General features: G+C 36.0%; 1 protein-coding gene across 7 annotated transcripts in view; it reads left to right on the top strand.

The window, feature by feature from the left end:
- KCNIP4 (potassium voltage-gated channel interacting protein 4) overlaps positions 1 to 27152 on the top strand; it is a 390761-nt gene that overhangs the window by 240607 nt on the left and 123002 nt on the right. Inside the window, exon 1 of one of the 7 annotated variants that reach the window (XM_038134763.1) lies at positions 21029 to 21688. The exons of the other annotated variants lie outside the window; for them this stretch is intronic. The gene's annotated coding sequence lies outside the window, so the exon portion shown is untranslated. Of the gene's footprint in view, positions 1 to 21028; positions 21689 to 27152 lie in introns of those variants that run through there. 7 annotated transcript variants of the gene reach the window in all.

The raw sequence follows: 27152 nt of genomic DNA, 5'->3' as shown, positions 1-27152 counted from the left end.
ATTATACTTTTAATTTTCACAAAATTATTTTGGGCGCAAAAGAATATAAAAAAGTGTCTCCCTTGCTAAAAGCCATTGAGGTTCAGATTTTAAAAGACTTATCTACACTTTATTAAAAACAGTTCACCTCCTGTCTGATTTTTAGCTTCTAAAAAGCAAAATAATGAGAAAATATCTCTCAAATATAAAAATTTTTCATGCAATTGAATTCAAAATTTATTCTTAATAGAGACTTCAAAGAAATTTATTTGTTTTATCTCTACTGAAGACAACATGTTTTCTAATCTACTAGAAGATGCACATTTCTAAATTGCACCCAGTCTCTCTAGAGAATGTCCTTTTGATATTCAGCTCACTGCTGAACAGCAGAATGTTAATATGTTAAGTATTCATACAGGTAATCTGAACAAGGCATCACTTTTGATACAGTTCTAAGAAATATTTCATGTCAGGAAAACCATGCACGGCTCATCCCTGATTACAAGACAAGGACACAATTCGCTTAAAGTGAACCTTGAAGTCAATGGCTTTGAATGAGTGCAGGTTTTCCTCAGAAACTAAAAAGCTTGAAGATTAATTTCTCTAGAACACTACTCCTTATAAGCTCTCCAGCGCCTTTGTAGTTTAACTTTTCTGTTGTGTATTTACTTCCTGAAGTTGACTTGGATTTGAAAGCCTTGAATGATTACAAATTGTTTTGTCTTTCCATAAAGCTTCGGTATTTTGGTGGAGAGCAAAATGTTCTGGTTTTGTGATTAGGGTTGATTTTGTAAGACCAAGACTTACAGGAGCCCTAAGGCACATTTTAAAGTGAATCTTACTCGTTTCTGTGCAATTAAGGCAATAAAAGGTTTTGTCTTTAGGCTATATATTAATTCATATCCCTCTACAGTAGTGTGAGGGCTTTATAACCATGGCATTTTTTTTCACATTGCAATTTGAATTCTTTTCCTTTAGGAAAACAAATTAGCTAGCAAGTCTTAGACCTATTTTCTCTGTACAGCCATGCATTCAAAGTCAGAAGCATTAGTATTTTCTTAGACTTGTTATTCTTTTAATTAGAAGAAAACTTTCAAGATCTGGCAGGATACATTTTTAATAGAGAATCACTTATTTATGGCACTGCAAAGGCTGCAATATAGACAACATTTATAGATAACACAGAAAAACATATTAACTGTAAGTGTGCTCTTTATTGGTCTTGGCAGAGCTGTCGCTTGGAGCTTTAACAAAATAAATGAGTTACTGTTTGCCATCTTGCAGGAAGCTGAACCATAAGAAAATGTACATATTGCCCTAAGCTAAAGATATGGAGCCAAGAAATACTGCAGAAAGTGATACACCCTAAAGTATATAGTTTGGTAGTTGCTCATTTAAAAGATTTTATATTTAGTTACAGTAGTACAACATTTTCTACTGACTTTTACAGTAAGTTAGGAACAATTTTACAGTAAGTTAGGAACAATTAAAGCACCACTGTAGAGATTGGAATGAAAATGAGCTCTTTTTGCAGCTTGAGGGAGAGAACTGCAGCACTCTAATTGTTTTTCAGCTGAGCAAGTGGATCTGATCCAGCTCTTGCTTTGCTCAGGTGAATGCAGTACAGAAGTTTTACATAAAACCAACATAATTTTTTCCACCTAAAGGGATGATTCCCTGCTACTAGGTTTAAGAGGGAAGATTGACTGAGGTCTAACTGGTCTTGGGCTGTCCTGCAGCCCAGGTGTGAGGGAGGCTGGGAGCCAGCAGGGGTGCAGGCACTGAAGGTCAGCCTTTCTTAAAGGCTGGGGCAGACACAAGCAGCAAGAACAAGCTCTTGATCTCCAGTGCTTGACTGCTAAATGTCTCTCAAAAGGCACATGCTTATCATGCTAATAGCAATTAAAGACAGAAAGGCTTGAAAATGAAGTGGGTTAGTTGCAATCTTATATTTTAGAAGCACTTGAATACATAAAATATTTGCAGTTGCCCATGTGAAAGCAGTGGCATTGTCAGTCCAACTCCAAATGGACACCTGTTTCCTAACTAGAAATGTTGTCATCTTCAGTACAGAAGCCAAGAACTGGATGGAAAGGAAAGCTGAACATTTAAAGTTTGCTCTGTGAATGCTAATGTCTGTGGAAAGAGTGTAAACTTTTCTCTATCCTGTGAAATATACTCAGGACTCTGTTTCTGAGGTAACAATTTTAGTATTTCTCATTTTTAGTGTTTTAAATTTTTTTATTGTTAAAGCTCCCAGGCTCAGGGAAACTACTAAAGTTATTTATTGAAAAGTTAAAATGAGAAAAAGAAGTAATCAATATTGAAAACATTGCTCAATCCAAAGTAATAGATGTTCACACTAATTATATAAAAGCAAGCCTCTTTATACATGTATGGAGCATGAGGTTTTCTTTTGATTTTGGATTCCTGCAGTGCTTGAGAATCTTGTAGAAATGATTATATATTTTTTAATCAAATATTATTTCTTAAACAGAATTTTGAGAACCTGGCACTGCAAAAGTCAGTATGTTTTAAAACACAACCTCCTCAGTTTACAAGTGTATGGAGTGAAATGAATGCTGAGATGGTAAAGGACAGGACTTTTATAAGTATTATAAGTGTCGAATTGCTACACAATCAGATAAAAAGGGTTAAAACAAATGTTCTTGGGGAAGAGTTTCTCATTGTTTATTCCTTTTAGACTTGAAGACTTGGCGAACTTGCTGTGTAACTATGCCTGCTGCCTCAAAAATATTTTTTTTCTTTTTTATAAGTCTAACTCAGGCTCTGATTTATTGAGCCAGAGAAGGGTAAGGCAGCTTTAGCTTTTCCATAAACAGCAGCTGGGGCCTGCATCACATAACACTGTGTGAATGCACAGCTTCATCCTATCACATCTGAGCTGCAGCAACCCACAGTCTTTGCCAGTAGTACCATAACTGTGTAGGAGTTATTTATGCCAGATAGCTCCTCAATTCTTTGTTCTTCTGTTTGTTTCTTTTCTCTGTGATATTTTTGCTTTAATTTTACACAAAGAGGCTAAAATTGAGGAAGGAAACAGGTATGTGTAATACTAACAAGAAACAATACCAAAAAACTCTCATTATTTTCTCTGATGTGCTAAGGAACCTCAGAGAACAGATAAAAGAAAAATGCCTTACTAACATCACTGAATCTTAAAAATCACACTGTGAAAACATCATGAAGGAAGAAATAAATACATAGTCCGTTCAATGGCAAATTTTTTTAAACATCTCTTTGTGTGTTGGAATTAATGCATATAATTCAAGTTACTTACTTTCTAGTTACTAACCTTAGTATAATCCCTGTCTACATGACTTTTACACTAATACATTCTGATAGCTGTTGCAAAATATTAACAGCTTCTGAGCACCACATCCAGGACTGCTTTTGTTGGTGAGACTCAGCCAATTTTCATATCAAGGTAGGCCAGTGGCTGTCATGTTTTTACTGACTACTCTTAAATTTATTGGTCAGTTTTTTGTTTCTTGTGCTGTTTCAGTCAAAGGGAAAATAGTTTTTCTGTGCCTTGTAGGTAGCAAGAATTCACCTTCTGCCCCTCAGTCTGCAGGGCTTCTCTGGTGGTTCATTTCTCACCAGTAGAACGAAGAATTGGAGTTATAGGCCACTTCCAAAGGTTTTTTTCTTAAAGGAAGGTATGATGTGTAGTTTGCTTTTTTGGCTTAAAATGATGCATTGGGATAAAAGCCACTGCATCCAAATGGTTTTTCTTAGCTGCAGTGTTAGAAGTCTGAGTTTATTGGGATATTAAGTGAATAACCCAGCTGGTTTGTCCTCAGAGAGAAAAGAAGAGAATGCATTAGAGAAAAGCTCCCATTTTTAGCTCAGTGTTTTTCTAAGTTGCATTTTTCAAAGTCTTAAGTTCAGATAGTGTTAAAAGATGGAAAATGTCAAAAAAACCCTTAATTTCTACATTGTAGTGAGGGCTGAGGTGGAGAGAAAATTTGCAGCATGTTATTTCTTCACTTTTGGTATCATCTGTTAAAGAGAGTGTGCTGAGAGTTACAGCGTATTAGAGCACTTGAGGCTTTTCAGCCCTAACCTGCAGCAGTTGTACAGTTCTGTTTGTTCTCTTGCAGATAAGCCAGAAACAATTGCAGATGTAAATAAAATGACATCTTATGTATTTTTTTTCCTTGCAGTACCAGCACATAAGATAAAGTGAGCATTACCCTGTGGGAACTTACATTTAGAGGCAAGATGGTTTTGTCTACCCCAGTATTATAAGTCTCATGTTATGTGTTGCAAACATTGCTATGTTCTCTTCTTTGGTATCTTTAAGTAGAACACTTGACATTTAAGTTATTAAATTTTAAGTCTTTTAACTTAGCCAGGGTAGCGCATCTTGACCATAATAGCAGTATACAGTAAAACAGTTCAGAAATTTCAGGCTTAGACCATCTTGATTGCCTGAGCAGTGAGGTCAAGTGATATGGAACGGTTTGTGTTCATATTTTGCAGGTTGTAAGAGACAATTCACATCCATATTGCCAATCACAGTCACAGGACTGCTGTGCATACAAGCCATTTGATTACTTTTTGCATCCTCACCAATTTCACTCAAGGAAACTTCCTCCCTGCCCAAGGGTCGCTGGTGAGATCAGTGTTGTTGGGAGCCCTTGACATGTTTGTGCTTGGTCCTGAAGCAATCTGCACATATCCCTTGGCTGCCAGCAGTGGATTCCTTCATGGCCAGTGCTGAGTGTACCTTTGATAAGTTGACCCTAAGTTCAGAGTCTCTCACCAGAGTCTGCTAAGTCCTTCAAAACTTGTGCAAAACCTCACGAGCCTTACATCAGCAGTGGGTGTGGAGGGATAGGAAATGCCAGGGTGCCCCTTTGTGCAAAGTGTATTTCTCTGGGCAAGTGCTTGGCTCCTAGAAAGGAGCAAGGAAAGCCCATTGTCACTCACTGTCACTTTGTTCTCACCCTAGGCAATGTCCTAAGTGTGTTGGAGCAGAGAGGATATCAAAGGTGTCTGAGATCCCTACTGAAGCTTCAGCTTATCACTGTTTCACCCCAGGCACCCTGGAAGTTTTAAACTTTTGTTTATAATGTTTGGAGGAATTGAATTTCCACTGAGAGCTTTGTATTTTTATCCCAAAGACACCCTGGGAACATATGATAAATAACACTTAACAGCACGACAGCAAGCTTTCCCTCTTTTTTCAATTCCCTTTAGTTACATTTCTCATCTCAGCATACTTTCATTCTCTCCACACATAAATTTGAAATGGTTACCATACCTCTGAATAAGATGGAGATAATCAGTCACAAAGTAAATCATTACAGATAGTGATAATAGCAAAAGCATTTGAGTTCTTTCATTATGTCTCCTGGAGTACTCATTTAAAACTACTGAGTCTAACCCAGAGCACAGTGCAATTTGTTCATCTTTCTGCTTCACACTGAGCTCAGACTTCAGTGAGACAAAATGGTTTATCAGCTTGAGGTGAGAGGTAGAATGGCAAATGTCATGAGGAGTAAAGCTTGGTAGTAAAATATCACTTGTTTATTAGTTGGATGTGAAGGTATCTGTATGCATGGGTCGAGGCGCCTGAATTAACATCTCTGGCTGGTTTCAGCTGTAAGGCTACAAAGAGAGACATCATTTCTTTAGTCGTGGGTCCCAGATTGTTTCTGTCTTTAGAGACATCATTAATATATTTTGATTTCTGTGCTGTCTGCTGTTAATGTTTCTGGAATAGATAGGTTTTTATACTATGCATATGTGTTTGTACAAAAAGCCCTGAGATTTCTTTCTGCAGCAATGTATTGGACTGTTGCTTCAGTAGGTTTTGTAAGCTACTTAGTTTTAGAAAGGAGACACAGAATTTTTTTTTTTTCTCCATCTTATTTATGTTGTCACAAAATGAAGTGCATTGACCTCAAGTAAAGCTCTCTAAGCTGTTTGGAAATAAATTCTTTAGCTAGAATTTTCTTTTAATGTTCTATGTTCCAAGCTGATTCAATTTTTGTGATCCCAGATTATGGCTAAATGTCTCTATGTAAAAATGCTGAAATAATTCATTGAGGAAAACATGAGTTTTCAATCAGAACAAATAAATTATTCATATTGCTGTATTTTGCTAAATAAATTGTTTGATAAACTGAACAAACTGGATTGTGTTTCTTGCTAAGTACTGTTTGATGTGATTTGGGAAAAGATACTTTTTTGTATACTGATTTGGTATAATTTTCATCTCATAGCTGAGCAAATTTTAAAATTAATGTCGCCTACCATGTAATACATCTTTATGAAAGGAGAAAATTATTTTCACAATATGGTAAATTGATGTTGTTTATTTTGGAGCAGCTTTTGAAACCTCAATTCATATTAAACCATAGTTACCCAGTGGGACCACTTAATTAAGGACTACCTGGCTCAGATCTCCAAAAGTGAGACTTCTATTTATATCATAATTCAAATAGAAATTAAGCAGTCCAGTAAAGTCTTAATGGTGCTTGAAACTAGAAACTGTAGGAAACTTACATGTGTTTGGGTTTTTTATTCATAAAATCCTTTCCCACTTTAGCTGAGGCAAAGAATTAAGGTGGGTTTTGATAGGACATTTGCTCGTGTGTTAGCTACATGCTGGGTAATATATTTTGTTAAATAGGCATAATCTTCCAGTGGTCTTAAATGTTTCCTTTGCTCTCTTCACATCTTGCACCACAAACACTCTGTGCTGTTCCATTCATCACCCTTCAGGAGCACAAGCAAAAGTCACTTGAGATGTGTACACCTATGAATTGAAATGCCTTTGAAGGTGGAGTTTATTACCAATTTTGGTGGCCTCAGGAATACAAACAATGAAAACAAATCATTGTGATAACCGAGATGGTTATTTTAAATGCCATAAAAGTTCTTCCTATTCATGTGATATGTTTCCATTGCAATTCACTGAAGAATTTCCTCTACAAGGTTTTAAATAAAGGAATAGTTTCCTTGACCAGCAGAGAGCAGCAATGATATACTTTATAAGGGCTTCAGCCAGCCCTTGCAAAATCCTATTACTAGCATGAGTGATAGATAATATTGTGTATGATTTTCCTGATTTATGAGAAAACATCTGCTGAAATTAAAGCAACAATAGGAAAAATATGCCCTTATTTAATTTAATTCTTTTATAGAAAATTGAAATTAATTGAAAATACTTTCTGTTTAATTTCTTGTCTGTATGAAAGTTACAAAGATTTATTACTTGAACTGTGTAAGTCATCCTAGTTCTTAGGTGATTGTTTTCACATTGATCTGAAGATTTACTCTGGAGTTTCACTGATTGTGTTGGGCGTTGTCCATATTTTAATCTTGCAGTTAAATTTTGGCCCCATAATTGTCAATAGGAATTTTTTTCCACTGACTTAGAGGAAGGGTTTCACCATTCTTGTGACATATATATTTAAATTTCATTATAAAGAGATTAATAAGATAGGGGGAAAAACTCTATGTATTTCAGTTTTCTTTTGCTGTCTGTTCAGAAAGATACTTGTGCAATTTTATAGGCACTGCATAGTAAGAATGAGAACCTCTTTTGCTTCTGCTAGAGCATTCTGACAATGCTGTTAGAGATTCATCTTTCCTGTTCTCCCTCTGTGGCTCTTCTATGTTTGATTGTGTGGCACTACTCCAGAACAGATTAAAACAACCCTTTTTTCTCAAGCTTTTTGCTTTACCTTGAAAATGGGAAAAAAAAAAAAAAAAAAGAAGAGAGTCCCATCTTCTAATGGGACTACTTTGCAAAGTAGGAAAGAGTATGAACAATGCCACTGGTGTCACTTTTGGAAAGAAAGTGGGATTTCTGTTGGTTGTCCCAGTGTTATCTACATGTTGTGTATACAGTAGCATTTTAGCTCAAATCAGGACTGTGGTTCAGGAGTGAACCTTCTATTCCTGCTTCCCCATGGAGCAGTTTTGCTTTCACAGCTGTATTGCTCTCAGACGTGTGTAAGTAAAATATGTATTCCTGACACGAATGAATATTCAGTTCTGGGAAATGCTGCGTGTAGTTCAGAGTAAAAATCCTGTCAAACACATGAATGAAGTTGTGCCCAGGAACAACATCCACTTGGCACCAAGTGTTCTGCCATCCAGATCCACCCCTGCTGCACCAAGCTGAGGCCACTCGGGGTGAGGGAGTCCAGGCTGCTTCGTGCTCACTCACAACTTTCAGAGGAGCAGCGGTTTCAGTTGGGGGGCAGCAGCACTGCCCTGCCTAGACTGAATCAGCTCTCTCTTGCTGTCTGAATACTGGTGTGCAGCAAACTCTGAGGTCTAGATTGGAAATGCTGCTTGAGTTCAGATTACAATGCTGGAGAGCCATAATCCAATGTGAATGGCACTAGCTGTCCCCTTTTTTGATGGTTAGTCGGTATGAAGTTCCCTTTGCTTCAGTGTTTCTATTGCAAAATAGGAGCAATTTTGTCATAGAGATTTTATAAAAGTAAGTTTGGTGATGTTTATGAAGCACTGAGGTCCTAACATGATGAACTCTACACAAACTAATGAGGGAAACATTGCTCTCCTCCTTCAGAGCAGGCCTTAAATAGTGTGCAACAAATTAGTTGTGAGACCATAGACTGGATAAACATGGGGAAAGAAAACATTATATAACTCTTCATTTAATGAGTATCATCCTTTCTGTAAATGTAATGAAAAAGGTCATGAAAGCAAATAATGAAATCTTGTAATTAAAGATTGTATCAGCACTCATATGCCCAAAGTACCTGCCTTAGAGTTCTATGGGAGATTTAATTCTGACACTTCATCACATGAATGCATGATACTGCAGCCTATGTAGTATTCTTTAAACATATTATTTTACTGTAATGCATGTAAATTAGAGGTGGAAGAGGTTTAATTTTGATTAAATTATAATTCTTGCTATTTATTTATTTATATTTAATTATTTGGAGTGTTATTTAAAAAAAAAGAACCATTTCATTATTCAGCTGTCCATTCATCTTAACATATTAAATAAGAGTATATTCCTGTCATGGTCATAACTATTGTCACAGCAGTATTTGTATTGAACCAATAGCACATTCTTGCTTTTCTAGGGAGAATACACTGATAGAATGAGCTACAGTCCCAGACAAGGGGAGATTGCTGCCTTTACATATAGCAAGGACAACTATAAAAAAGGAGACATTAAAAATGGAGGCTAATAAAAGAAAGAGGTGTGTGTAAATGTCATGTTCATTCTGACTGTGGATTTTCCTTTAATTAACTGTATTTCTAGGCAGAGTTCTGTGCAGAAAGACTTAGCTATATAGGATTTCTTGAAGGAAAAATAAGATGAACAAGCCTGTTAAACACTGGATAAGGGGAGAGTATGGTGGGTCACCAGAGAGTGAATGAGGGAATGGGAGCAGATAGTCCTCAGCACAAAGAGAGTTAACAGGGAAAAGATTATTCTTCAGCATCTTTTGTAAACTTAAATGTCTGTATGGTTTTGAAATTACTTTCTTGTCTCTTCAAGCTCTGATTAACATTTTATTTCAAATTTATTAATACAGACTGTAAAAATAAAATTCTCTTAAAAGAAGAAGTTAAAATGCCCACATTTGCTACAGTCTGCTACTAGTGCAAGATTCTGCATGCAAATTTTTTTGCAAACCCCCAGTGTGATATGAATAACAATACAGATGAGGGGATGATTAAACATGAAACCACCTTGTTTACTTCTCACTTTCCATGTTTTTCAGGCATTAATGAAATAAATAGGGCTGTTGCCTGTATCATTTCAATTTCTGCCTTGCCAGGATACCAGAGTGCTGGGGCTGGCTTCTCCGATGTCTGCCTTGGACAGTCTCTGTGTGCAGATCTTGCTACCCTCTACATCCCCCAGCTAATTACTGCCTTGGGGACCTCACTGGTGTCAGCTTCAGGCAGCTGTGAAAACCTCCCCTACGTTTCAGACAGAGCATTTTTTAAAAATTATTTTTGTTTATTGTTTTGAGCAAATGAGCCTGTTGAGGAGGTGACAGGGAGAGAGACACCAGTGGTCATAAGCAGAGACTGCCACAGCACTGTACGTGGCTTTCTCAGCATGAATGAAGCAATAACTAATACAGCACCTAAAATGAGCTTTCTCCACACCCAGTGTCAAGACCCTGACTGCTCCAGACTGCCCTGTCTTCTCCTTGCTTCTCTGCTTTTTCACCTGCCTAGACACCTCTGAGGTTTACCCAGAAATGGAATGTCAGCCTGCAGTGAGGTGCTGTGTGCCTGCTCTTTGTGCAGATACTCTGAAGTAATTGAAACCTCTCACAAAGTTCTCTAATCAGATTTGCATACCTTTATTATTATTATTATTATTATTATTATTATTATTATTATTATTATTATTATTATTATTTTGGCCTGGTCTGAATACATATTTCAGCTTGATTTTAAAATGACATGTCTAAATCTAGATTCTGATGAATGAAATCTGTGAAAACTGCCCTGGAACCCTGGAAGTCGGGAATTCTGTGGTTTGGGGTCAAGGATCGACATGTCACTTTTTAGTAGGATATTTTTTAAAGATATTGGTGATTTGTTTGCATCTGTTTTATTTTAAATGCCTTCACATCAGGATCTCCATTGTCCATGTGTTTACATGGACAGTGCTTTAAAGATTTTTTCTAATACTAGTTAATACTTTTTTTCAAATGTATTACTAGAAAAAGAACTGTGAGGATAGCCTTGATAATTCTATGCATCTACTTTCTGAAACACATTGCTTATCATAATTCATATCTATATTAATTTTAATGGATGCAATTATTTTAGCTATAATTATTAGTAGATTGTGTGTTTCTTATTAGTTGTAAATAAAATAAATATTGCTATAATATTGTAAATAAATTCTGGGGAATTTTTGTACTCTCCACAAAAAAAATACTGTTCTTTTTAGATTATATTTCACATATATCTGTTGAGAAATATATAAAAATAATACTATAATTATTTTCCTTTTGAATAGCTTATAACTTACTCTTTCTTACACTTATACTTTTTCTTAATCTGCCTTCACAAACTGATTTTGCCATTTGTTTTTATATCATGTTTCAGTTCCTCCTCGCCGCTCTTCAGAATGCAAAAGAATGAGCAAAATACCATGATTTAATTGAATCTTGAGCCTATTAAATCTTGCACTTGAAGATCAAATTTAAGCAGAGGCAAATCTATGTTTCTTTAAAAATCTTTAATTTTTTAAAATGAAATATGATTGCAACTAAATTGTAGTAGGATTTCTTTTTAGAATTTCTTTCTTCTTTGTCTGGTAAATATTTGTTGAAGGGAGGATAATAAGAATTTGAACTTGTTCCCCAGAGTACAGGCATCATTTTCATATGGCTTTGTTAGAATGTTACAAGAAGATATTGGTGAAAATAGTAAAACTATGAGATGGTAGCAGGAAAATAAATAGTCAGTGAAGGGTAATAGAAATTATTAGCAGCATGGGGAAGGTTTCAGCATAAAGGAAGATGTGAAGAAAGTCACTGTTTATTGTATTTAAATTTGAAAGAGGGACATTCTCCCAGATTTAAATTTTTAAATCAAGAATTCATTCCTTTCTAGGAAAACTGAATGGGAATTTTAAGTTTAATTTAAAAAGGATTGGATGTATCATGTGTTAAGAAAACCCAACAGAATTATAAGTGACAGTTCCAATGAGAGATCTGTGGGGAAAAAACCCAACACTACCAATAACACTTTTCAAAGCAATTTCTGTATTACAGGTAGGATATGGCAAGAAAGAATACAGGAAAGTTTAGAGAAGGCTTTGGAAAGCTTTTAAAACCTTCTAGTATAGGCATCTAGGAATATTCTTGGGCCTAACTATTTATTTCTTTCAGTCATAGACATCAGTGGGAATCCATTACATCCATATTGAATATTTTTGGAACAAAAATGCTGTAAGCAATTCTAGTGAAATTTAGGAATCTCAATGTTACCAGACACTTCTTTGCAATGAAAGAAAAAAAATACTTTTTCCCTGTTACTCTTACAATCAGTGATAATTTAGGGGGGAAAAATGCAAAAGTTACTCTGAAAAAATCTTTTTCTTTGTGCTGTATGAAGCAGACAATGCTGAGAGTCAACAGGTGTATCAGAGGACAACTGGGAGCACCTGCTGCCTGATTCATGCTTTGCTCTGGGCTGCACCTGGGCTGGGGTTGTGGCTCACAGGTGTGCTCTGGTGTCTGGGGATCCCAGCAGTCTGCAGGGGCCAGCCTGGCTTCAGCCAGGCACAGTGCTGCACAGAGGCAGGAGAGAGTCCTCCAGTGTCTGAGGTGAGTGAAATTGGTGCATTTTTCAGTCTGTGGCTGGACCAGAGGTTGGCTGAGTCCTGCCAGAAGTTGTCATGTTTTTGGAAAATGGGTAAAATAGGCTTGAATTTTTGCTGTAGAGGAAAAGATGATACTCTGCAGCTCTCAAATCTTGCTCCTTATTAGTATGCATTGGGGAAGGGTGGGATGGGCTAAATCTCCCATGGGAAAAAAAAAAAGAAGTAACCTCTGTATTACCTTCTAATGGAACAGTTTATATAAACATGTATTGTATGGAGCAGCTATTCAGGCTGCAGCCATCTGTATGGCATCTTGCTAATGCCTTGAGCCCTGAAGAAGGATAGGATTGGAAATATTTCCTCTTCAGTTCTTGGTGTTGGACTGTTCAGCTAAACTTTGACTCAGCTTAGTGAACCTGAGTGTTCAGTGTGATTCTCTGGCTTTATGTGACTTGTCTTGGTGGATACCAGGGCAACTCAGGTTTAAAAACCTCCCCCTGGTCTCAAAATGCAGCAGATTCTGAATACATAAGAAATGTGGGTTTCAGTACTCTGGCTTCAAACCAAGTATTCTCAGAAGTTTAATATATGGAAATAATTTGAGTTGTTGTGGCAGAGAAGTCATTTGGTGAAAAGGAAGTAGAGCTGGCAATTCAGAAGCAAGGCTGTAGAGAGCATTGATGGTGGAGCTGTGGGAGGGAGGAAGGAAGAATAACTTGCTGTGCTGCAGCTGGGTGTGTGTGAACTAGAAATACTCCAAGAATTTGCTTCTTTACCTGATTTTTGCTAGTTTTTCTACTTTTTTCTAGTTCTTAAGAAAATGTTAAAATATCAGAATATTTGTTTGCATGCTCAGGCTGCTCTAATTAAATTTAAATCTTCTTTAAAAGGATTTAATTGGAGTACAACAAATGTTCTTCAGAAAATATCTGTTTACATTGTTTATATTGTTTTGGTTAGTGTATAAATTTCACCTATAAACAGATTATGTCTTCTTAAGTTGTCAGTTTTAGCTAAGATCTTATCTGGGAGTGTGTATGCTTTTATTATATTGTAATTGCCAAGTAAAAAGCACACTTATATTAGTTAACATTGTTCTAGAAGCATTTTAAATACATTTAATTACATTATCATTTCCATAGGTGTTCCATATGTGAGTAGTCAGCTGGGAGAAGTCATTATATGCAGCATAATAAGAATTTCTCATGTGCCAGCCATGACACATTTTACGTTAAAATTGTTTCAATCTTGTGTACTAAACTGGATTTACACAATGAACAAGTTTTTAGATATTTTGTACCTTGTGTGTAATGGAGGGTTAAAATTTCTTTTGCTAGAATTATCAGATCAAAGGGCTAGAAGGAAGTGTATGTATTTCCCCTGTTCTTGCCAAGAAGGTGTGCAAGGTTGACTGTCAAGAGTGTAGCAAAGAGCTGGCAGTGGTTCTGAGATGGAAACCATCTAACAGAAAGGAGCAGCCTCAGAATTTCTGATTTTGACTGTTTAATTATGTATGAAAAGCTGGAGCTTGTTTCTTTTTTCCCCTAGTAAAAAAAAGTATGGCTTGAGACGAACAAAGAAAAGACTCCTAGCTCAGATTTAAAGAAAAAAAAAAAAAAAAAGGCAGACTATTTGCAATTTGAACATCAGGGATGTTGCTGTGCTGCTCAACCAATGCAGAGTTTTAGAATTCCATACGAACACCTTGCCTAGTGGCAAGATGCATCTAGCTGTCTGAAAACCTCCAGGTTGTACACCATTCATAGCAAAAAGAAACAAGAATTATAGCATGTGATGGAACATGCAAAATCGGATGGGATCTGACAACTTAGTCTGGGATATTAGTTTTTTACTAATTCATTGTCTGTTGTGAGCAAGTTACACTCTTCCTTCATGTAAGAAAAGCCTAAAATATGCTTGTATTCCTCTTTGGAAAAATTACTTCAAGATTAGACCTTCTTTTTTAAAATATTCTGTAACATTTCAGATACTCAGAGAATAATACATTGCAACCCAAACAATTGGTCTGATCCCTTAAAAGGATGATCAGTAGTCTCCCATTCAACATCAAACAGATGCAGTACAGTTTATTTGCCTTTCTTCTTTGTCATTTAGCTGTGAGGTTTCATACTGTTGCAGGGGTCATTGTTGTTGTATTCTCAGAAGTACTTACTAAGGCTTTGGATCACCTTAGAAAAATGTTAAACTATTTTAAAGGTAGTAAAGTATCAGTAGTTAAAAATTCTCATCATGTGTATCGGTGCCGGGCATTGTAGCCCTGTAATCATGGGCTCAGGTGTGCAATTCTTATTGTCCTTCACAATTAATGGCTTCTCTGTTAATCACTCAGAAAGGGAATAAAACCGCCTCAATGCTCAGTGAAGTAAATACTGAGCAATGTCACAACTTAATTTTGGTTTTGTAAGTGTGCATTGCCCTTAAGAAAAATCAGACAGCAGTTCTGCTGCATAAGGCAGAGACATTTATAGCTGGGGTCTCAGCTTGTGGACCTTTCTGAGAGCAAGGTGCACTTTGCTCTGGGCTCCCTGTCTTTCCCTGTCTGAATGGGCATCAGAGCTGCAGCTGCCTCTTTCTTCTCAATAAATCCCCTTAATCCTCTTGGACTCCCACAGAAGACTAAGAATGATCTTGCTCTTTAGTTTTGATTTTTTTTTTTGGTCAACTACACAGATGTGCATAATTTGTGAAAAAATATCTACAGAAGCAATATAGTGTTTTAAAATTTGACAATGCAGAAATAAAAGTAGCTGTTACAGTTGCAGAGATCTTAAAATTTCTTAACTTTATTTTACCTTTCAGTGAAGTATTATAAACTACCTTAGGATTAAACAAGTGGAGCCTTATAAAGACTTTATTGAGTTGAAAGCTGGAGGGAGACTTTTTCAAGGGTGTGTAGTTATAAAACAAGGGATAATGTCTGAAAGAGAGCAGATTTATACTGGGTACATGGAAGAAATTCTTCACTCTGTTGGTGGCGAGGCACTGGAACAGGCTGCCCAGAGGAGTTGTAGCTGCCCCAACTTTAGAAGTGTTCAAGGCCAGGTTGGATTGCTTTGAGCAACCTGGACTAGTGGAAGGTGTCCATATCCATGGCAGGGGGAAGGGAAATGGATGATCTTTAAGGTCACTTCTAACCCAAGGCATTCTGTGATTCTATAGAATCAGTGCAAGTTTTCAATAGACTTGGGAATTCATTGCTGCCAGGATTTATTTTTTTCCCCACTATTTAACCTGAAGATTTTTCCTGCAGAAATTCGTCATTCCCGGGTTCACAGCTGGTGGCTATGATGGAAGAACTGGTTTATTTCATGACTCCTTGTTTTATTCCAGGATAAAGATGTGTTTATCTCTGTAGACAAAAGGCTGATGCTTATTATCTATTATTAAAACTTGTTCCTTGATTTTTAATTTGAGTTCTTAGCTGGAAGTTGTTCTCAAGATGACCACAGAACATATTATGAAACAATACATGTAAAGTTTTGTGGATTTTTTCATCAGTCAAATTTCACTTGAAGTCTGTTTGGCCACTGAAATTGAAAAGAGGATAATAACAGTCCCTGTGAAGAGCGGCATGGTAAATTATTAATAAAAGTGGCTATAACCTATTGATTCTCTTTTGAAGAAAACAAAGATGCATTGGAAATTGAAATATGTTACAATATGTTTCTCTCCAATATGCTGGACATGAAGTGAGACACATGTAAGAATAGAGGAATCTAAAATTTGTCTTCTAATACTCATCTGGAAATGCAGGTTTTTTAATTTTTTTTAATACATTTAATTTTTTTTAATACATTTCTACTACTCTCTTTTTCATAATGAATGCTTTTCTTTATGAAGAGGCTTTGATTTCCCCATCCTTCCTCAATTCTTTTGACTTTCTTGAGGTAACTCTAGACTATTAGGACAGTTTCAGTTTAGAACATCAGAACTCTGTGGCTGGAGTCATTGTCAAGAAAAGCAGAAAGGATTGTTGTGTAGTTTCGAGACTGGTGGACAGTACTTGTGCAGAGGAGTATCAAGAATAATATCTGGTTTTCAGAGCCTTGCTTGCTCACAGTTCAACACTTTCCCTGGTTTATGTGTTTTCCTTGCCCTGGATTAATTGAATAGCTCACAGGGTAGGCAGGTTCCCAGTACCTAAACCAGGTTTTCTTTACTGAAGAGTAAACCAATTACTTCTCACAGTCCCTTAGATATGGGAGCAGTATTCAAGCTGGTTTCCACATATCTTCTTTTTTCTCTCCTTAAGCCCAGCCTTGATCACACATCATACTTTCTGAGCTTACTAATTTTCTTGTCATACTCTCAGCTTGGCCTAATTTTCTCTCTGTCTTTATTTGACTAAAGCTTGTCAGAGTAATCCAGTAGGGAATTCTCCCACAGCTCGTCACAGTTGACAGAGTGGGGTCAGTTTGTGCAGTGCATAGTTCAATCTGCTTTTTGGAACCTTCTCTGCAGTTCTGCTACTTGGCCTTTTATTTTCTTATCTATTTTTCCTTAAATGTGTATGCTTTTGAAGGACTTGTGACATTTTGCCCTTTAAATGTTAAGTATGAAACTTTCTTGTAGAATATCTTTTGGTGAAACAATAGGGATTCAGAAGTAATAGATTTTTTAAGATTTTTTTTTTCCAAAAATATAAAATTTTCTAAGACACTACTAAACATTTAATTTATGGATCTTTTTAAAAATAGATTAGAAAATAGAATTAACATTACATTGACAGTAGTAAAAATATTATGAGGGGAAAATCTTCCCAACTAAGAGTAATAAATCCACAGGATTAATAAAGTAGTGATTAGTTTTATTTTTATTTATTTTAATGATCATTTTTATATGTATTTGCAAGCAATTCAAGTAAGAATATGTTTGAATGTATCATAGCATACTTTTATTAATAGGATTTATTGCACTTGTTTTTAAGGGACTTTTTAGTTATTCTCAGTGACTACTGACTCATTTCTTTGTCAGTCATGTACTTGTCTGAGGCCTCTGATCTGAACTCACCCTCTCTAATGAGTCTTCTGTTCAAATGTCTCTAAAATATGCCTGCTAGACTCTTCAGTGGAGTATTTTTAAATGTATATTCAAAAAAATGTAAGTTTCTTTTTATAATCAACTTTTTCCTACTCTACCAGAGATGAGGCTCTTGCCTGTTTTAGCAAGGCCCATTGCAATAGCACAGTGAAGTGATTTTTCTTTTTCTTCTCCTCCTCACCCCCTTTGTCTTGATGGTTAAATAAGTTTACTCTACAATGCCAGAGCTAATAACAGAGAGCAGGTAGGGTCACACAGGGAGAAGAGGGGGAGGAATGGCAATAGCTTTTTTGCAGCAGAATTAAGTGCAGCAGAACCACTTAATCAGCTCTTTTGCAGTGCAGAGACTCTAATTAGTGTCTTGAATTTACACATCAAATTTGTTGTGACAACTGAGCTGGGCAATCTGGATACTATCCTATAGATCACAAGTGTATTTTCACTCTATCGTATTTTTGACTTGTTACATCTATTCTTGAGTAGAAGGAGAGATGCTTTTGCATTTAAGAATTGCTTAACCCTTCAGAATATTTTTTCTAAAGACAATACCAAGGGAAAAGATCAGATTAGAAAGGTGAAGTCATAAACCAAGTAAAAGCTGGCTGTTTTCCCACTGTTCTTCTCCGTAGGAAATTTGGAGCTGGTAAAGAGATCATCTAAAAATATGAAAATTTGATGAAAAGCTTAAGATGAAAAGGTCAGACTGAGGGTACAGATATGATCTGACTCCAGGTGTTCTCTCTCTTTTCCACAAGGGGATCCTAGTTTTCTGTTACCTAAATCTATCTTTTCTGCATCTTGAAATTAAGCTTGCAAATATCTTTAACATTTACCATCCTATTGTGAACACATAATGCATAGAAAACAATAATTTAATTAGTCCTGGTTTTAGGTTTCATTTAGGAATATAGGGGGTATTATAGGAGTTAATGTCTAAGATTCCTGTCACTTTGAATCCAGTCTCTGTGAGTGGCCTTGGCAGTGTTTAAGGAAGGTGTAAGAAAACCACAAAAATTATCTTTCTGGCACTCACATATTCCAGTTTGGGACTGGAATACTGGATATCATGGGAATTCAAAAGTCAGAAAATACCATCTCTCTGCATTTAATGTGCCTGGAGGGTTGCTTTTTCTAATCTTTTGTAACTTTTTAATCTGTACAACTGTTTTTTGACAAGGAGTTCTACAACGTAACTGTATAATGCATGAAGAAGTACAACTTGCTGTGTTTTTTTTTAACTTTTTGCCAATTTTTCATATCACAGCCTTGAGTGCTAATCATGCATACGGAAAATGAGATGTTTATACCTGAAATATATAAGAAGCATTTTAAACTAAAATTGCAGATGTTTCACTTGTCAAAGCTCCATGTGAAACTTGTTGGTGTTGTTTTTTCCCGTTTTCCTATTTTATGTTTTTCATCTATTTTTATACTTTAAAAAACTTAAATACAACTGCTAGTGAATCTTAAGTTCAGCCTGTTTTCCAGAAAGCACTGCACTTCAAACTTGTGCTAATCAGTACTTTCTAACAAAACATTCCATCTATAATCACCAGGAGAATAAGCCCAGTGTCACTTTGTATTAAATACTATATATAATTGTACGTGGCTCTGACAAATATTGTTATCACCGTGATGAAATTTAAGGTTTAGGCATATATTACTCCTTTGAAGAATGTGTGATACTCAGAGTGGAAAATTAAGCTTCCTCACCAGGAGATTACAAACTGCCAGAGATACTATGCCTTTAAATCTGTGCCTAAAAATCTCTGTTCTCACTGAATTGTTTTTTTTTATTTTTTGAAAAACCAGCAAGACTTTAAGGAAAAGATACCACCCTTTAGCATCTCCAAACTTTTTCCATATCTTAGGTGCTTTTTAGATCAGAAAGAATTTAATTTATTTCTGGGAAAATGTCTAGAATGGTTTTTGCTGAAGCATTACACATAGTGCAAGGTCACCATAGCTAAAACAACTCTATGAACTGCAACTCTCTTTGGAAATTGCAGTAAAGGACTCTAGGAACTGATTTCCTATGTATTTCTTATTTTACTGAATATTCTAACTCCTGATTTGAAGATAATCTGTAAAACCTCTTCAAAGCTCCCCTTTGGGAAGGAAGTCTTATCTTTTGTGTCGTGGCCACATCATATTTGAGTAACCAGCTGGCAAGTCACATGACTTCTACTGTATTAATCTGCTTTTATAATTCTGTCACTGTTTCCTTTTGTTTTCTACAATATATTTTTTTAGCTGCATACATTTCTCACCATGACTGGATTTTACAGAGTCATGTACAGCAAAGTTAGAGGTAGATGAGCTTGGCCTACACAGCTGTGCTGCAAAAAATCATTACCATGGCATCTGTTGCACTGCTTTGCTTGAGAAGCGAGCTGTGACTGGTGCTGGAGCAGAACAGCTGCCCTGCTGTGGCAGGGCTGGGCACCGTCCAGCTGCAGGAGCAAAACCCGTTTGGGTGGTCAAGTATAACATCTAAATTGCAAGCTCTTTGGACCAGGAATCCTCCTGCACCCTTCCTCTTCTTTTCTAAACACACACACACGCACACATACACACACACATATACAATACACGTATACACATGTATGTATGTATATAAGTCTTGCTGATAGTCCCTGTAAGCCTTTGGGTTTCCTCCTACTGCCAGAAATGTTCATGATCCCTACTGCAAAAGCTGAGGATGTGAAACAGAGGAAATAGCATCTCACAATACAATCTGCTTATTGAAATGCTGCTTTTAGCAGGAAAGAGGAAACTGTGACCCCAGAGAAAATTGGATTTTTACCCAAAAGAATGCATTTTGTGTTGTAAAATACTTTCATGTAGGTAAGGTCCTACAGCTATTTCCTTAGATGATTATTTTTAATTCTGTGCACAACCAAGGCACTGGGTACATACATACTCCATACAGCAGCCACTCCATACATTTATTGAAACATTGATAAAACTACTGAGAAGAAGTAAATAGTGATGCTGCCTGGTTAACCCTTGAGGTTACTTCAAATTCCTGTGACTCATATGTGTCAGGACAGAGGTCTGTCAGGGGTATCAGGTTCATTTGATGTCTTTGATGTTACAACCAATTATGGAAATATAGGTACATAATTTATGTTACAGCTTGAATATCTCCCAGAAAGCTCACAACTGACACTTGAAAGTCATTAATCACGATAAAAGTTAAAGGAAAATCCCTAAAATCTGACATATTATACTTCAAGGGTAGTTTATTTGTCACCCCAGGTGAGTCCTTCATATGTGCTTAGCGTTGCAGTGTACAAGGGGAAGCAAGAGATTATTCATTCCTGAGCAGAAATGTGAGCAGAAAGTTCTGAAGTGCTGAGCTGGAATAGCTATTTTGGGTGCTTTAAGACCAGCTTAATTGATTACACTGCTTGCTCTGGGAAACCACACTTGAGCAAAAGAAATAGAAAGGCAGTTTGTGTCCTTTAGGTCAGGATTACTGCTCTGGCTAGAATACTGTCTGGGATTTTAGATTAAAGGAAAACAATGCTTCAGTTTTTTAATCCTTATTAATGTTATGTAATTCGTTCTTCTCTTGACCCCAAGATTGATGTAGAATGTGTTGATTTGGGGCGTAATTAAATAATTTTTAATACATTGATTTATTGAGTCAATCTTCTTTTGTGACCTTAATTATTCAATTTTGGTTACTTAATGCAAATGTTTTAATAGCTTTTTTTTTAATGCTGATATTTTATTGCTTGTTGGTTTTCAGAAAATCCTTGAAAATAAAACTGGTATTTGCAAGATAAGTCACAATAAATAAAATTTTTAAATATATTCAATAAAATTCTTACTGGCCACACAGGTTTCTTGCCTAGAGATTTTACCAAGGGAAAACAAAACAAACTGAAGCTCACTTTAGCCTTTTTTCACTTCTAAATAGGACATTTTAACAGATATAATAATCTCAGATATACTACCAATCATGACTTCTGCAGTGTTATATGTAAAAATCTTGGAATTGATAACTAATTCTTCTCAATTTTTTAAATTTTTGATATTAATCTAATTATTCTGAAATATTAAAGACTCCATAAGGCTGGGATTTTATTTTAATTGCTCCTTTTTGTCCCCATACCACTGTTTTATTGACTTATTTTAAATATTCAAGAGATTAGCAGGGCATAAGTTTTACGTGGCAGAAATATCCTGGTTTGACCTTATTCAGAGATTATTATGTCTTCCTGCTGCACAGCTCGGTCCATAAAATTGCCCTTGCAATTTTTGCATGCTTTGTCTTCAGATTTACTGACTCTACTGCCGTGAGAACTCCTCAAGGTAAAAGATTTCTCCTTGTCTTAAATTTTTTAAGCATATGAGTGATACTTTTTTTCAGATAAAAACGTAGTCTTTCTGAAAGAGTTTGATTCCATAGCTGTAACACTTTCTGCTCTGCCTTGACTTTGCCACACTGTAGTTTCTATTAAATTTTAATATTTTCTCCCTTATGATAAGCTCAATTAACTAATGAAAACATACATATGAATATCTTATGAGTTACTGTCAAGCTCATGCAAAATTGATGGTCCAAGATTTTTGGGATAATTTAATCAGAATAAAACCTTAGAAATAATTTATTTTACAAATATTTATTAAAAAACGGTCTGAATCATTGTTTAGAGTAGTAGTGGCATAAGGAAGAAATCAACTTGTTTATCACAATCTGTTGTTCCTACTGTTGCAGTTGTTACATATTTCTGTGCTTATTTACTGGAATTTGCTCCTGAGTGGAAATCATCATCCTCCAGCCTGTTTGGCTTTCTCCTCTGTCATCCATTCTGTGCATTGCATTCTCACGTAGCATGCTAGGATAGACATCTCTGTCATGGGATGTCATGGACTGTGTGCATGTATGGTGATAAAACCTTTGCAGTCTGACAATGTAGAGCCTTCAAACACATTTTAACATGGAAGCTGAAAAATGCTGTGAAAAAGAGGGAATGGGACACTATACTTCAACTTTAAATAATGATTTTTTTTTTTTCTGATTCTTCCATTTTTCATGTGAAGCCATAGAGATCAAAATCTGATCCTTGTAGTTCATGTTTCCCAGTTGGGAAAAGCCATATGAAAAACCTGTGAAGAAAATGCACTTTTTCTTCTTCCACAAAAATAGAAGTATGTAAGCGCATCAGATTTTGTTCATGCTCTTGTCTTGTTTGATTGCAAACCAAGGGAAAAGGGAAGGAGTAAAAAGGGTTAAGAATAAAAAAAAACAACTTAATATTACTAGCCAGACTAGGTAAAAATACAAAAAAAAAATCTATATTTATTTTCTATTTTCTTGTATGCTGTCTCACTGTTTTAATCTCTGTGGTATATTTATACAGCTTTTGTTTTTATGTTTTTTCTCAGTGCTATGTCTACAATGCCCTGTTCTAGTCTCCATTTTCTGATCATTATTCTACCCATTTTTTGAATGCTTAATTTGCTTATTAAAGTACTCTTCTCTGGGAATATACATAAACTATTTGCTTCCCTTTGTCTCCTTGAAAGTTCCCAGTTGCCATTTCCTTAGTGTCTTCTTCCAGTCATCGGACTACTGAACTGTTTTCTTTCTCTGGGATAAAGGTTCAATTTGTGCCCTTTATGTGCCATCAGATACTGAAAAATCGAACTAGCCTGAAGAGTTCTAATAGCACCCAAATCACTTGGAGGAGCAGTAGATAGTGCACTGTGATGTTTGTCCATTATTTATTGTTAAGCAGTCATTTTTATATCATTGTCTTGCCATTTTAGTCTCTTGTCACATGAAGAATGAAAAAAATTCTGACTTTATCTCCTGTGCTTTCCTTTTAACATTATCAAACCTGTGGAATTCTGATCTACTGATCTTTTTTTTTTTTTTTTTAGATACTAGCATAGATATGGGCTTTGAGAATGAGCCTGTTTCCAAAGAGAAGTTGAGGAACTTGTTCAAGTAGGGATGTATAGAAAGTACAGCAGAGAGAAGAGAAAGTACAATGAATATTGGTCAAGATGGGCTTCAAAACTGAGCTGTAACGGCAGCCTGGTAGGGACAGCTTTAACTGTGCATTACACGCCCCTGCTTCAGCTAAGTGCAGCACTTGGGTAATGAGTCAACAACAGAAAGTATTTCATAGGTTTTAGGAAGATCCCAAGTTCTATACAAATAAGGTGGTGTTTAAGGATTTTTCTTGCAGCTCTACATAAAAGCTCAGATCTCTTCTAAAGTCTTGCCAACAGCTGCTGTTCAGCTGATCTGAAGTACACTGGTCATTAGTACAAAGAACTGGGGGCAAAGCCTCTTTGACTTTGGTGAAGTGTTTTTCCCAGGCTGGATGCAGACGCACAAGTAATACCTTACACATGCTTACATAAAAATAAAGATTTTTTTTTAAGAGAGATCAGTGGGGTTTTGCTTGTTAATTTTTCTTCTCTACTTTTCTTTTTATTTAACATGCAAGCGTTATGGGTATTTTTCCCTGTGTTGGCTTAACACCTTGGAAGGATGTCCATAAATACCTACAAGGTTATTGCTGTCTTTCTGGTTTATGATTTCTTTATTTTGAACTTCCTCTGCAACTGCTGCCCTGCCCCATGTAGACACATCAGTCTGCTGCAGCATTTTCTTCTGTTCCTGTCACAACTGACCTGCAGCTCATGTGCCCATTGGCCTGCAGCTCCCTGACTTCTCTGAACATTCCAGACACCTCCCCTCCTCTAGACACTGTACAGAGGACTAACCTGGTCTGTTGTTAGAGCAGTCCTGTGTACTAGGAAAGCCAGTTTAGAGAAATAACTCTAAACCATAATTGCTTCAGTTACATTACACTGTTGGCCACTTGAATAGCAGCCAGAAGCAGACATGGTGCAAACTACCTGCAGTTGCATCACCTTGTGGTCTCTGGCTCATTCAGCCATGCTTGAGCCCCCTCAGAGGGGCCCTAGGATAGTGAGATTGGCTTGACAGCAGCCTCAAGCCCTTCCTGTGGGGCTGTGCCATCCATCATGTGCTTGCCATGCCAATGGCCAATGTCTGGTCCTTGCAGCTGGAGAAAGCAGTGCTTAAACTCTGTTTTCTGAAGTGGTAGCTGTTTAAGAATACATGTTGTCTTTTGAGATAGTGAATAAAGAAAAGTAATGCCCAGGATATGCATGATGAACTCAGACTGAATGAAATAATATCCCAAATTACTACCATTGAATGCAGATACTGGTATCTGTAGCTGTAGAAACTATAAACTGCTGTCATCAGAGCAAAAGAAGGAAGATTACATGGGTAAAGCATGAACCTTGGACTGCAGCCTTCCTGATTTTTTTCATTAATTTAGTGGACATTGAAGATATTTTGGTATAGAACAGGCTTTTCTCATACCTTCTCAGACCTTGAAGGAAAAATGCCAAGGATACCTGTGAACTTCATCAGGCTACTGATGAGCTATTGTATATTTTAGTGACAAAAAAAAATAGTAATAAACCTGGGCAAGGAAAGCCATTAATAATTCTAACAGGCCACCTACAGGTTGCCTTACAAAAGTGTGTAAAAATTGGAAGAAATAGGAGATTAAGATCTGTATGGGACATGAACTGATTAATAGCACAACAAAAATCAGGTTTTCTTTTTCTTAAAATGCTCACTTTCTCAATTTAAAATATGTCCTAATGATTAATGAGAACGGAGTTGTTGGGGTTTTTTTTCTTTCCCTTTATCATAAGAGAACAATGATATATTCATTCTGCCTCTGTTTATTATTCCAATTTTGGAACATTCATATCTTCCTCCAGTTCTAGTTCTCAAATAGTGCTGTTTAGTAATGGGAAAAAGTTTCCATTTGTCCTTCACAACTCAGTGAGCTGTAAATACTGAAGTAATTGAGACACCCACATCCTAGTCTGCAGGTGATGCGAGTGATGTATTTTATTAGCATTTAATTAAATTGCAAATTTTATGCTAAACTGTGAAATTGTTGGCAAAAGTTGAATAACTGGATTAAATGACACTATTTTTTAAAATAAAAAGATCGTTGAGTAATCTGGCTAAATATATTTTTTCAACTCTCTTGAAGCAATTAACCTATGCTCTGCTGCTTTTAAAAAAGTCCCTCAGCATACTGAAATTTGAGGCTGTTGCAACATTAATTTCACACCTTCCTAGTTTAGGTTAATGACTTGGGATTGTAACAATGAAGATTAAATGAATCTCATTCAATCTGTAGTAGTAAAGATATAATATATACTTGAAACAATCACAGATGACTAAAATTAAGTTTTATATTATTGCATTAAGGAATTAATAACTTCAGTTTATGAAAACGATTGTATTTCAGTTTGGGGAAAATGGAATTACTTGATTTATTCCCATTTGCTTATTTGGATGTGTGCCTGAGGAAGTCTAATTATGCAAAAGTCATTTGATATAAATTTGTTTGGGACTAAGTATTTCCAGTTAAAATTTATAGCTATCTGTGGAACATGCTGGCTACTGAAAGGAATGCTGCAGCCAACTGGAAAGAGGAGGAGTATTCTCATGGGAAGCGGGAGGCAGGAGGGTTCCAACATCTCATTTTTCGTTTGAAGGATGAAGCAAAAACAATATGGAACAGCACAAATTTTCTGGTTGCAAAATAAGAAGGAGCTAAAGACTGGGTTGCTATCCAGAATTATTTTTATTTTCTGGGATTACAAACAAAAACCAAGAACAAAAAACATGTCTCTCTGTGGGTAGAGGGGAATCAAACAACTACTGCAGCCAGCTTCATTCAGTTCTAAGCCGAAAGCCTGCACTCAGTTTCAATAGATAGTGTTTCCCAAATACTAAGTTAAATATATGAGAATTATTTCTTTTAAATCAGGCAGATGCTCCACTGAAGATAATTTTAAATGAAAATAATTTCTCTGGGATTTTATCTTTTTTTGCTAAAGCATTTTTTTTTAAGTCAAAAAAAGTATCAATTGCTTATTGGACAAAGCCAATGTTTTAAGTGGTACTGAAAGTGAGGAAATTGCAATGTGAATTTTATATTTTTGTATTTTAAGTTGTTTTAAAAAGCTGAGTCTTTAAGCTTGTACTATTCTCTCTGGATAAATGGAATGAGTTTGTTGTTGTTTGCATGCTCGAAATTTTCATCTGCTCACCTGACTTGTAACCAATATTAGTGAGGAATACTAGGTGTTCTGCACATGTGTAAAGGAAGCCCTAGCTGAAAAAAAAAAAAAAGGAAGGAAGAAGTGCTTTTTCTTTTGGCCCTTCTACAAAACAACTCCCTGATGCTGTTGGTATCTGGAGAAAAAGAAATTGAAACTCCAAATACTTTATAGAAATGAAGTTTCAAACTGCAGTAGGGTGCAAATCTGTACTGTGTGGTAGAATTTCTGTTAGACAGAAGCCTCTCTTTTTCTATGGGAAATTACTGTAATTATTATGTGCTTTCTTGTACTAACCATGAGATGTCTGGAAATTCTTAAGAATAGCTCTAAAACATACCAGACTGCACTGTTGACCCGAGAGTCGCAGTTTTTAAACAAGTGCCAACATGTGAAAGAAGTGCAATTAATATTGACAGAAACAAGCTTAATTTTTTGCTGGGTCTTTGTCACTAAAGTAAGACATATTTAATATTTTCTTTAATTTCATACTCTCTTACAGGAGATGTCAATGAGCTTGCTCATGATAATAAATTCCTTTTAGGTATTTTGGGGTTTTTTTTTGGTTTTTTTTTTTTTTTGGGAAATTGTAGTTATACAATGTGGTATTTAGATGGTTGTCTAATTTAACTGA

The sequence above is a fragment of the Motacilla alba genome, chromosome 4 (genome assembly GCF_015832195.1).
Source record: "Motacilla alba alba isolate MOTALB_02 chromosome 4, Motacilla_alba_V1.0_pri, whole genome shotgun sequence".
Taxonomy (NCBI): Eukaryota; Metazoa; Chordata; class Aves; order Passeriformes; family Motacillidae; genus Motacilla; species Motacilla alba.
This window is presented reverse-complemented; position numbering and strand designations above follow the sequence as displayed.